This window comes from Pan troglodytes, chromosome 18 (genome assembly GCF_028858775.2).
Source record: "Pan troglodytes isolate AG18354 chromosome 18, NHGRI_mPanTro3-v2.0_pri, whole genome shotgun sequence".
NCBI lineage: Eukaryota > Metazoa > Chordata > Mammalia > Primates > Hominidae > Pan > Pan troglodytes.
Window position 1 is genome coordinate 76,373,736 of NC_072416.2, and position 13,168 is coordinate 76,386,903.

At 44.1% G+C, this 13,168-nt stretch overlaps 1 protein-coding gene and 1 long non-coding RNA gene across 8 annotated transcripts in view; one reads left to right on the top strand and one right to left on the bottom strand.

The window, feature by feature from the left end:
- The window catches only part of WWOX (WW domain containing oxidoreductase), a 1,110,761-nt gene that overhangs the window by 132,998 nt on the left and 964,595 nt on the right, over window positions 1–13,168 (top strand). The window lies entirely within an intron of this gene.
- LOC104002684 (uncharacterized) lies at window positions 2,960–10,042 on the bottom strand. Of its 3 annotated transcripts, none has more exons than XR_010152461.1 (4): window positions 9,487–10,042; window positions 6,389–6,489; window positions 4,626–5,983; window positions 2,960–3,295 (listed from the first exon to the last, which is right to left on the bottom strand). It is a non-coding gene; the product is annotated as an uncharacterized LOC104002684 (long non-coding RNA). The 3 variants fall into 3 exon arrangements; XR_008540072.1 differs by having other exon boundaries at window positions 4,527–5,983; XR_675067.3 differs by lacking the exon at window positions 4,626–5,983 and having other exon boundaries at window positions 9,487–10,031.

Consider the following 13,168-nt stretch of genomic DNA (forward strand, 5'->3'; position numbering starts at 1 on the left):
ATTGGCTGAGTGGAACAAAATACGAACTTAAGGAGTAGCTGGTTCAGAGAAATCCAGGGTGGGAACGGGTCCCATCTTGATTTCAATGTCTTTGTTGAGGAGGCCTTCGCATTGCACTTCTCTTCAAGTTTGCCCAGATAGTAAGTTCTACTAGACATGTCAATTTTTTCTGAGGTCTAATCTTGATTTTTTTTTTCCTGCACAATATGGAATTCAGTGTTTTTATTTAATCATTCAGTAAGTCTTGACTGCCTGCTATGGAGGTTAAGCCCTTTACTAAGTTCCAAGGATGTACCTGTGAATAAGGCAAGTTCCTTTTTATCATTGTCTTTGCAGTCTATTAGGGGCTACACAATTTAAACCGAGAATGTATATAAAATGGTAGAAAGTACAAGTAAGTATACCTTATTTTTTTAAAAAAAATGAATGTGGTATTTCACCCACAGCCTCAAGAATCACTTTCCTTAAAATTGCCAGAGTAGGAAGACTTACAATTGAAGAATTTCAGGTATTTATGGGAAAAATAGTATTAGGGCAATTGCGGTCAAACACATTCGTCTGTTCATTCAATTACAGCAGTAAGGATGGAAGTCTAAAGAGAGTTTCTACATGATCTTATTTATCCTACATTTAGAAATACACAAATTCTTGTACAATTAACTCAGTTTTTCACTCCTTTCTTGCTTGCAACTTGTCAGGTCGTTCCCTCCCCAGTAGTTGTGAACTTCTTTACTAGCTTCTTCCATCAGGGGCTCACAACCAGGGACTGTAGAGGTTTGCAGAGGTAAATCTTGGTAGATAAGGATTTCATGAAAAGGGAGCTCACTGTTGGTGAAAAATCCTTGTTTCTACAGATTTTGGGTCAAGATAAGAAAAATTAACTTTTAAAATCTGAGGAATTTGGAGGTTATCTCCAGGGGCTGAATATATTTTTATGGGAGAAATAAAATGGATAGTTTTAAACTTGAATTTAGTTTTTCTTAATGGAGGCCCTTTTGAAGATCAAATGGGATCTGTAAAAACTCTTTGAAAAATGTAGGCTGCTTCTTATGTGATTCTTACTGGTCTATTGTTTATCAAGAAATTAAAAAGGAATGAATATCTGTAGCTGTTTTTCTTTTTCTTTCTTTTCTTTTCTTTTTTTTTTTTTTTAAGATGGAGTCTCGCTCTGTCACCGGGCTGGAGTGCAGTGGTGCTATTTCGGCTAACTGCAATCTCTGCCTCCCGGGTTCAAGCAATTCTCCTGCCTCAGCCTCCCAAGTTGCTGGGACTACAGGCGTGCGCCACCATGCCCAGCTAATGTGTAATTGTTTGTTTCTAAAAGGATATTCAGTGCTGCCACTGTCTTTTAGAAGTCTGTAGAAGGAAGGCCAAGAAAGAAATACCCATTATTTTGGCTGAAGATGATCACTTTAGCTGAAACCAGTTCAGGTTCAAACTCAGACATTGGTGCTATTTTCATATATCTGAAATGTTCTGAAAAGATTACTGACGATCAACATGCTGAACTGACATTTCACAGATATGCAGATTTATTCATCTCTGTTCAAGGTATGCCTTTTCCAATCATAATAGCCATGTAGAGGACATTAAACAAATATTTTATTGTGGTAAAAACACTTAACATGAGACCTACCCTTTTAACAAATTTTTAAATATATAATTTATTATTATTGTTGACTATAGGTAAAACAGGACATTTTTAACGTGCTGTGGTGGCCTATTGGACTTTCGGCCTCCCTGGGTGTATTTCGCTGTATATGTGTACCATGTCAGCTTACCCTAGAATTTGAAACATTTTCCTTTGATGATTAAATTTTTTTTTTTTTTTTTTTTTTTGAGATGGAGTCTTGCTCTTTTGCCCAGGCTGGAGTGCACTATCGCGATCTCGGCTCATTGCAAGCTCCGCCTCCCGGGTTCATGCCATTCTTCTGCCTCAGCCTCCCGAGTAGCTGGGACTACAGGCGCCTGCCACTATACCTGGCTAATTTTTTTGTAGTTTTAGTAGAGATGGGGTTTCACCGTGTTAGCCAGGATGGTCTAGATCTCCTGACCTGGTGATCCGCCTGTCTTGGCCTCCCAAAGTGCTAGGATTACAGGTGTGAGCCACCGTGCCTGGCCTGATGATTCAGTTTTTACCCCAAGATGCAGTATGCCTCAGTCTCACCAAAATATGCCAATATGTTCTTCTTCTTGAAGATCAGGGCTGATTTCTTCTACTGGGAAAATGTATCCCCTGTGTTTGGCCCCAGAGGCATCAGGGTAACCTGCTCTCTTCCAGTCTCAAAGCAGAAACAGTGTTCCTAACATTCTAAGCCTGGGAATAGGATGGCAGGTCGTGGGACCAGCATTTTAATTACCTAAAGCGAACTTATTGATTTTAGTCCAGAACACGGTGGGGAGGAGTTCATATTCATTTTTTTTTTGAGTCTGGATTTTAGAATAAATTCACCGTGTACATAGCTATTCCATCTTTAAAAACCTTTGTGAATGCTAACTAATATACAGCCTTTATAAATTTGAGGTATAATGTTCAAAATGCTCTAATCCCTAAATTTTCCAGTCTAGGTTATTATACTTTTATGACTATTAATTTTGATGTAGGCCTTTTAAAATCAATTCCTCCCTGTAATTACAATGCTGCTTTATGGTATTTGTGATATATCATATGAATATACTTGAGGGTCATGAGAAGTTCATATGTGTGTGTGTAGTGTGGGCCCCAGACTTCCGCCACACCGCTGGCTAAAGTGGCCATGTTTTTGTACATCTCTGCAGAGCTTACAAGTTATTCAACAGCCAGATTTCTATTCTGATATGCTCTTTTAGTTTTCAAAGCATCGAAAAAGGGTAATCTTTAGAACCGAAGTATTTGGAAAACTCCTAGACTTGAATAAGGTATTTTTGAATTTGAAGAGCTAAGAACCCATCAAATCAAAATGCTAATAATTCTTCCAAGTCAAAAGGTAACTCTCATTTTATTATGCATTGACCTCCATTCACTTTCTTTTGGACTGCTTTTGGAAAAAGAACCACAAGTCTCTATTTTTTAAATAGAGGTAAAATGATAAAACAAAACAAAACAAAACAAAAAAACAACAAAAAAAAACCCACACAGGTCTCATCAGCCAAGGGATTTAAAAATCAAATTTAACTTCAAAAAACTGAAGTTGATATAGCAGGATCTTGGAGATGGAGTTTCTTCACTTTTCTTTTTTTTCTAACTGAGGGATTAAGGATATAAACCCAACTTCAAATTTCTTTCTGGGTGGCCTTGAAAACGTAACAGTAGGTCCTGTAAAGAGGTGGGGGAAAGGAAAAAGAAATCCTTTACTCTCATCTGCTGGTTTTAAAATGAGAAAAATACACACACACACACGTAATGATGTTCGTGATGTTAATGGAGGGAAATATCATAAATAATTAAGAATTTAAAATTATTATAAAATATTTAGTATTATTGTTGTTACTGTTATTAGTAGGAAGGGGCCTTGCCATGCTTCCTATCTTCAAACAGCTCAGTACTTTAAAATCGAGTGTGGCTGTGTTTGTCAGTCGTGGTTTGTGTTCTTTGATTTGTTCTTCATGTTCTTCTTTTGGAGAGGATGTGTCACTTTGCCAATCTTGGTCCTTGCTGTTGTCTGGTGGAGGGAAACAAGCCTGCCAGGCCGGCTCATCTGACCCCTGGTGGCAGGGAGTGGAGGTGCACCCGGATGCTCTTGGGGAATCATAAAGGAGGTTAAAGAAAGGGACAGAAGGACCCTGACAATCCTTGCCCCTAAGCATGGAAAAGCCTCCGGACCGGGTCTGGAGTGCAACAGAGGCCCCTGACCTTGTCTCTAGCTCTCTGTCTGCATCTTCAGCGTGGCTTCACTGGTTTCTAAGTCTCTGGTATCTTTTTTCTTTTGCAGCCGGCTTGCAATTGCCTCCTTCTAACTCTCAAAAGGATGCATGGGATGGGTTCAGTGTAGTCACTGTTGTGCCTTTTGGACAAGGCTTTCCAGCCAGGCCACCCTGTCTACAAGGCTGTCCTCACGTCATGGGCGCTCATACTGTCCAGACTACATGGTCAAGGTGATTGGGGGAAGGAAGTCACGGAGCCACCAATTACTAAGGAACTGCCCAGAGATCCTGCCTCATTGGGAACCTGTGAGTGGGCTGGTTTCCCCCAGCAGAGGGACTGTAGCATAGCAGGTACCCACAGGAGCTTGGGCATAGCCTTTTTCTCTAAAGGGCTGGATAGTCAATATTTTCAGCTTTGTGGGCTTTATGGTCTCTGTTGCAACTTCTCAACTCTCCTGTTACAGCAGGAAAGCAGCCACAGATAATATATAAATGGACGGATGTGTTCCAATAAAACTTTATTTGTAGAAACAGGCAGTGGGCCAGATTCAGCCCATGGGCCATAGGTTGCCAACCTCTGACTCTGGTGTTCAGATCAAAGACTTTGGATGTCTAATATCTGAATCTTTCTAATCTTGTGATAGGGCAAGGTAATTAAAATGTTAATACGTTAGTTTTCTCACCTGTCAATGTGTTCGATGACATCATTTATGCAAAGCATACAAAGCTGAGAGTAAAATCTCAGCAAATGCTAGTTTCCTGGCCTCCTTATACATACTTACAAAGGATGGTGGGAGGTAGTTTGAGATTTGAGGCCTCTGAAGAATAGGTGTTTTTGTGATGATTTTGGCTTTTCAGTTTGACAGTTGGCTTTGCTTTTTTGACAGACACATTAAGAGCTTCAAGGGTCATTTCATGGTTTGTCCTTTCCATGTCAGGGACACCTTTCACGTGGCCATTTTAAGCACAGGAATTGCCTTCAAGTAGTTTACTCGTACGAACTTGTCTGTAATTATCTTTCCCCATTTGGATGGTGGGTTGCACATTTTAATTCAAGGTTTGTCTAATCTGTTAGTGCATATTCTTGGCTCAAGCAGGATAAGACACTAGTAACCATGAACCTGTATATCAAAAAGCGTGACTAGACTTTCATAGTTAAACGTGTGCTGAAATCCACAGTGGACACCAGAGAGGGTCCTCGAATCTGGGAATGGATGACTTGTCCCATGATGATAATATCTGTGTTCCTACGGCTGGGCCCGGTGGCTCACACCTGTAATCCCAGCACTTTGGGTGGCCGAGGTGGGAGGATCACGAGGTCAGGAGTTGAAGACCACCCTGATCAATATGGTGAAACCCCATCTCTACTAAAAATACAAAAATTAGCCGGTGTGGTGGTGCATGCCTGTAATCCCAGCTACTCAGGAGGCTGAGGCAGGAGAATCACTTGAACCCACGAGGCGGAGGTTGCAGTGAGCCGAGATCACGCCATTGCACTCCAGCCTGGGTGACAGAGTGAGACTACGTCTCAAAAAAAAAAAAAAAAAAAAAAAATCTGTGTTCCTGCCTGGCTTATTGAGCTCCATGGTAAACGTTCAGAGGCTGTAGGAATGATTCAAAGTCTGACTGATTTATATGCATTGGGCATTTTGTTGATATCATTCAGATTAATGATGGCACTGAAAATGTGTAATGGAAATGAGAAGTTTGTATCCTGCCTGCTATACCATGATTCCAATTTAAGAGGGGGTAAAAACATTGCACTTTTTAATCTATTGTTTTTTGAAAGAGACTGTTTAAAACACGTAATTTTGCTAAGTTATGGCTCATATCGTATTTGTTATTTTGGTTTTGAAAAATTGAGTAGGAAGCAATTGCGTTCTTAAATGACTTGAACATCAAAGGCAAGTAGTGTCTTGTTTTAGGAGCAGCCAGGCTTGTATCCCTCTGATCCAGCCAAGTGCTTTCACTTGGTCCCAGTCTGGGGAGTCACCAGTGGTTCTCACTCTGGGAGAGGCCCCTGGTTGACCTGGAATGACCTAGACCAGCAGTCACAAGCTCCTGCCCATGGACAAAATACAGCCGGTACCTCTTTGGCTATGGCCTGCAGGCTCAGAATAGTTTTTACATTTTAAATCATCTGCAAAAAAGAATAAAGAGGAGAATATTATTTCTTGAAGGAGGAAAATGATGTGGAATTCTCATTTCAGTGTCATAAAGTTTTGAATTTCATCAATAAAAAATTTGCAGAAATTTGTTTTTCTCTCCTGTTATGTAAATACCTCTGTAATAGCCTCGGTTTTGCCTCTTGGCTCACAAAGCCTAAGTTGTTTACTATTTAGCCCTTTACAAAAAAAGTTTGCCAACATCTGACGTCCAACAACAATTTTCAGTCTTTTTTGTAGCTCCCAAATTCTCTCATTAAACCAGATCCCTTGAGGGAAGCCTGGTTTACAAAATAGATTAAGTGATGTGGCTGTTTGGAGCAGGAGGCTGTGGTCTGAGTCTTGCTGGCCTCAACCCTCAGCTCACTTCCACACCTTACCTCCTGGGGATAAGGCTGCCTTCGTCTAGAAAGTGCCTCGGTTCCAGCTTGGAAATATCCATGTACAGTCCCTTTTTTGTTATTCCAAAACCCAAAGAGATCTGAAAAGCAAAAACAAATTATTGTATATTTATAGCAAATTTATTTGGTGGTGAAATTTGACTTCAGCTTTAGCGTCCCTGTTTCTCCTTTCTAGTGTGAATGTTCATTTTGTTTTGTTTGTTTTTTTGAGGCAAGGTCTCACTTCATCACACAGGCTGGAGTGCAGTAGTGTGTTCACAGCTCAGAGAAGCCTTGACCTCCCGGGCTCAGGCGATCTTCCTGCTGTAGCCTCCCAAGTAGCTGGGACTCCAGGCATGTGCCACCATACCCAGCCAATTTTTGTGTCTTTGTAGAGATGCGGTTTCTCTACCATGCTGGCCAGGCTGAATAATCATATTTTCACTGAAGAAATAGAAATGTCATTGTTATAGGTTGTTGCCCCAAACCCCGCAAAGGTATTTTGTAATATGCAGTATATGTGCTAAATTACTTTTTTTGTTGTTGTTGAGATGGAGTTTCGTTCTTGTTGCCCAGGCTGGAGTGCAGTGGTGTGATCTTGGCTCGCCGTGATCTCTACCTCCCAGGTTCAAGCGATTCTCCTGCCGCAGCCTCCCAAGTAGCTGGGATTACAGACATGTGCCACCACACCCGGCTAATTTTGTATTTTTTGTAGAGATGGGGCTTCTCCATTTTGGTCAGGCTGGTGTCGAACTCCAGACCTCAGGTGATCTGCCCACCTTGGCCTCCCAAAGTGCTGGGATTACAGTACCTGGCCCAAAGTACCTTTCTAACATGGAGGAATTAGGAATACTGAAGGCATCGGCCCCCAAGGGTTTGATGTGCTCTTGTCCCCAAGGCCTGCAGATTTGCATCACCTCTCCACTTCGTGGACTCCTCGTACCTGCCTGATTCCAGGATGCTCTAACCTGGCCACGCATCCCCCGTGGATTCTCAGCTGTTGTGTGTTTCCTCCTCAGGTGGCTACTGTGTCTGGTGCTCACCCACATTTTGGTTCATCCTGACTTTGCCTCAGCCTCCCCATTCTGTGTTTCTCCCACGGCTTCTCCCAGCCCTGGCCCAGTGACACTGTAATGTGGACTGTGGCATCCCCTGAGTCTAAGCTGTTGACCAGCTCTTGATGGACAGATGCTGGCAGAGATGGGGAAGGTGCTGTTCCCTTCCTCCTGGGAAGGGCAAAGAAAGCAGGGTGGTCCTCCCATCCCCGTGAGGAAGGAAGAGCCTCATTCATGCTGAGACCCTGATGGAGAACTGGGTCCAGGGATAACGTTTTGTGTTCCTGCTCATGGGACTGGTGTGTTATTGTCAAGGGATCTTACAGGCCTTGCTTCCCAGGCCCCTCTATCCCCTCTGTTCTTGCTTAGGCATTAGGGATTTGGTTCTTCTAGCTTTTTTTCTTTTTTTGAGACAGGGTCTCGCTTTGTCATACAGGCTGGAGTGCAGCAGCGCGATCTTGGCTCACTGCAACCTCCGCCTCCTGGGTTCAAGCAATTCTCCTGCCTCAGTCTCCTGAGTAGGTGGGTCTACAGTCACATGCCACCACGTCTGGCTAGTTTTTGTATTTTTTAGTAGAGATAGGGTTTCACATGTTGGCCAGGCTGGTCTCGAACTCCTGACCTCAGGTGATCCGCCAGTCTTAACCTCCCAAAATGCCGGGATTATAGATGTGAGCCACCACACCAGGCTGGCTCTTCTAGTTTTTGAAGCTCACTTTTCTTTTTTCCTCAAGACTCACAGGGAATGGGACCAGGCACCTGTCTTTATACATTCTCAAAGTCCATGGTGACGATGCCATGCTCCGGTTCTAAGCCAGATAGACAGACACAGGCAAGGGAAGCTGTCAGTGTGGGTGAGTTGCAGTGTAAGGGTAGTGGATGGAATAGCGTCTCCCCAAAATCCACACCCACACAGAATCGCAGATGTAACGTTAGATGGAAACAGGGTGTTTGCAGATGTAATTAGTTAAGAATCTCAAGGTTAAATCATTCAGGCTTTAGAGTGGGCCCTAAATCCAATGACAGTTGTCCTCATGAGAAGAGGAAAGCAGGGGGCACAGTGGTGGGTGTGCCTGCAATCCCAGCTACTCGGGAGGCTGCGGAGGGGGCATCACTTGAGCCCAGGAGTTCATTGCCAGCCTGGGCAATACAGCAAGACCCCATCTCTTAAAAATAAGTATCACCAAAAGACAAAACAGAAAAAGGAGGAGAGGACACAGAGGAGAAGGCTCTGAAGTCAGAGGCAGAGATTGGAGTGATGCATCTACAAGCCAAGAGATGCCACGGTCATGGGCAGCCCCCAGAAACTAGGAGAGAAACCTGGCACGGTTTCCACAAGGAGTCACCCCTGCCAACACCTTGGTTTCAGACTTCTGGTCTCCTGAACTGTGAGAGTCAGTTTCTGTTGAGCTTGTGCTGATACGCTAGGGCAGCCCTAGCACACTGCCACATCTGGTTTCCCGGAGGAACTTCGCAGGGTCTTTGTTCTTTATCTACAGTCTCTGGAAGTCTCAGCAGCCTCCTGTGTTCACAACTGTCGTTCCAGAGCAGCCGTCTCGTGTTATGCATTTGCTTACTCATAAGCAAATATTTCACAAGAACCTGTGAGGGCCAGGCTGGGCCAGGCAGGTATTGCAGGTGCAAGGATCTATATAAGACAGTGCCCTTTAGAAGATCCCTGCCTCATTGAGAAGCGTTGAGTAAATGGGTCTCTGTGGTCATTCTCTCCAGAACATGAAGCCAAAGGGCTGAGAGGGAGACTCCAAGAATGAATTAGTGTCCAGCAAGATATCCCTTGTCTCAAGATGACAACTTGCAATTTGGGGATCTCTCAACCTCCTGACCCCCATCTCAGTGGGCATGTTCCTCACCTGGCTGGCTGCCCCTGCTTACTGATGCAGCCTCCTGTCACACGGTACTCACCTCTATTCACTGTATTCCACCAACACTGGCCTTGGGAGCCAGCATTACCCCCATTGTACAGATGAAAGACTTGTGACTATCAACATTAAAATGAGAATGATATTGACCCATGATACTTACCCAACTGTTCAGTGGATTCGGTGTGCCCTCAGCATGGTTCCCAGCACATAGTAAGTGCTCCGTAAATGTCAGCATCTATTATTATCATTTGTGTTTTTTTTTCCCCTTCTCTGCCTTCCTTTCTCTCCCTCCTTGGTCTGCTTCCTCCTGTTACTATCAGAGCCTGCCTGCCTCATCCTTGTTCCAGCCTTGATGGTGATGATGATTGCGGTTGCTGTTGCTATTTGTTTTTTTGGTTTGTTTGTTTGTTTTGAGAGGGAGTTTTACTCGTCACCCAGGCTGGAGTGCAGTGGCACCATCTCGGCTCACTGCAGACTCTTCCTCTTGAAGCTGGGGAAGTTCAAGCAATTCTCCTGCCTTAGGCTCCCGAGTGGCTGCGACTACAGGCATGTGCTACCACGCCTGGCTAATTCTTTGTAGTTTTAGTAGAGATGGGGTTTCAGCATGTTGTCCAGGCTGGTCTTGAGCTCCTCAGCTCAAATGATCTGCCCACCTCGGCTTCCCAAAGTGTTGGGATTACAGGCGTGAACCACCACGCCCCTCACGCCCAGCCACTGTTGCTATTGATGATTATTATGACATCATTGCTCAGATTCACTTGGCTCAGAGAGGGCGGAGTCAGAGTGACCCAGGTGGTCACTGCTCCCCTTCTTGTCCATCAAATCAGCTGCCTCCAACAGCATTGCCTGGCAGCGTCACGTAGTAGCCCTCTCCCTCACAAGGCTTTTGAGGCAGACAAATGCCACTGATAAAGCAAAAGCAAATGTTTTGGGTGAATTCCCCATAGCTACACTAGATTTGAGGCTGAGAAATGGAATGCCTGTCATTGTTGACTGAAAAATACAGCTCTCCTAATAGAGTCTTGGTGCAGGAGCTGTTAGCCTTGCCGCCCTGCAGACTTGAAGAATTGCGACGTCGGCCTAACATAATTTTGGTAACTTTGTCTGCTTCTGCCTCGGGTAGAAATAATTCAGATTTCACTCTCCATTTTCTTTAATGGGCTAAACAGCCACTTTGTAATACCTGTATTTTATTAGACATAATTCTGGATATTGTTTCTGCAGCGTTTTTGAAAAGACAAACCTGAGAGAGCCCAGCTATTTAACTTAAGCAATTTTAAATTTATTTGTGAAATGATATGCTGTCTTTTTTGACCCAGTTACTTTATAAAGCTACATTCTTTGGCAAACATTAACACAACTTCTCCGTGTGTGGGCTAAATAAATATTCGGGCAACACTGATTGAGCGCTGCCTTGGGTAAATAATTCTCTCTCCACACATTTCCTAGTTTATAATGAGGAGTTTTCTTCGTGGTCTGACCAAATGTAACATTCCATTGAAAATGAGACATAAATCCTTGAGTGAGGGAGACGTGGAACCAGGGTTTGAGGAGGGTTATTAAAAAGATGAGGGTAGCAGGGTGACCTCCTGAGTCCCCTGCTCTCCCGAGCCTTCTCTCCTCTCTGGAACCCATGGCTAATAGGGGACAGGAGAGAGCGGAAGCAGAAAGCATAAGAGATATGAAAGCCAGCCGGGCACAGTGGCTCACGCCTGTAATCCTAGCACTTTGGGAGGCCGAGGCAGGCAGATCACTTGAGGTCAGGAGTTCGAGACCAGCCTGGCCAACATGGTGAAACCCCATCTCTACTAAAAATAACAAAATTAGCTGGGTATGATGGTGTGCGCCTGTAATTCCAGCTACTTGGGAGGCTGAGGCATGAGAATTGCTTGAACCTGGGAGGTGGAGGTTGCAGTGAACTGAGATCGCACCACTGCACTCCAGCCTGGGCAACAGAGGGAGACTCTGTCTCAAAAAAAACCAAAAACAAAAAAAGAGACATGCGAGCCTTCCCTTCCCTCTCCCCATCCTAGCCTCCTGTCACCCAGGTCCATTATTCCACTGTCATCCCATGATGCTCTCTTGCATTTTAAAGTTTGGAAGCCCTTATTCCTTTGTTTTGTTTTTGAAATACAAATATCAACATTTTTATTGTTCTATAGTAATACACATGTTTCTTCTATAGTACATTAAATCACAAGAGGTAATAGTGTATCTACTAACACCTATACTTTTAAGTAGTGTTGAGTGTAAATGATATTTTGAAATATCTGCAGTAACTGATGTGATATGCAAACATCTGTGATTTCTTTTAATTTTTATTAATTTTCATTTTTAAAAAAACTTTAGTTTTTGGGGTACTCATGCAGGGCTGTTAAATAGGTAAATGACATGTCATGGGGGTTTGGTATACAGATTCTTTTGTCACCCAGGTCAGAAGCATGGTACCCAATAGGTGCTTTTTCGGTCCTCTCCCTCCTTCCACCCTCTACCCTCCAGTAGGCCCCAGTGTCTATTGTTTCCTTCTTTTTTTGAGACAGAGTCTCACTCTGTCATCCAGGCTGGAGTGCAGTGGCACCATCTTGGCTCACTGCAACCCCCACCTCCTGGTTCAAGCGATTCTTGTGCCTCAGCCTCCGGAGTAGCTGGGACTACAGGTGTGCACCACCACGCCCGGCTAAGTTTTGTATTTTGCGTAGAGGCAGGGTTTCTCCATGTTGGCCAGGCTGGTCACGAACTCCTGACCTCGAGTGATCCGCCTGCCTCGGCCTCCCAAGGTGCTGAGATCACAGGCGTGAGCCACTGCACCTGGCCTATTGTTCCCTTCTTTATGTGCATGTGTACTCGATGCTCAGTTTCCACTTACAAATGAGAACATGTGGTAGTTGGTTTTCTCTTCCTGCGTTAATTCACTTAAGATAATGAAGCTCCTGTCCTTGACCCAATCTCCACTCTACCGTTTGATGTCCAGTGTGGACTGCCCCTCTGAAAGCACTTCACTGCGGCTCAGGCTGTGGTGGAAGGTGTCCAAGGTGGCTGGAACACCTCCTGCTGGGGGCGTCAGTCTTGGCTCTCCTGTTTTCTGCCTGTGCAGTGGTGGGTAGGTCCCTTGATACCTCGTAACCTCAGCATCCCTGTGGGTGATAAGGAGATGATAATAGTCTCTTCCCGATGGGGGTTAAATAAAATAATTCTCGGAGTATGTGAAGCAGTACATGTGAAGTGCTCAGCTTTGTGTCTGGCACATAAGGAAGTGGTCAGTGTTTAATCTTAGGGATCATAGATGCTGATAAATTGCCGTTTATGGCACATTTCATGTATTGCCTCATTTAAACCTCCTTGCAATCTGTTATGACTCCTGCTGATGATGGGGAATTTGAGACTGTGAGAGGCTTGGCAAAAGATCTAAGCTGTGAAGTATCTGGAATAGGATTCCACCTTCAGCCGTGCCGTAATGAAGACCATGGTCTTGCCACATTGCATCTCCCCAAGATTTTTATGGTTCTATTTTTAGTCACATTGGCCTGCGTTGGTAAATTTACCTTTCCTGGTCCTTTTGAGTACCTATCTCTGGAAAGGATTAAGTGCAGTGATCAGTCAGCAGCGAAGTCCTGGAAGAAACCCATTTGTTAGTCTCTGGGCCTCCCCAGGCCTTATCAAGGCTTAGCCTTCGAGCAGTAGCAACACCTGCACCTGCAATTACTAATTCCTGTGGAATGAAGTAGCGGGGCCCGAAATGTACAGCCCTTATCCAGTGAATTCTCATAGGAGCAAAAAAAAGTGTTTTCTTTCCCCCTTGGAGTTCTGTTTCTTCTTAAAATTAGCTATTTCTCATACACAAT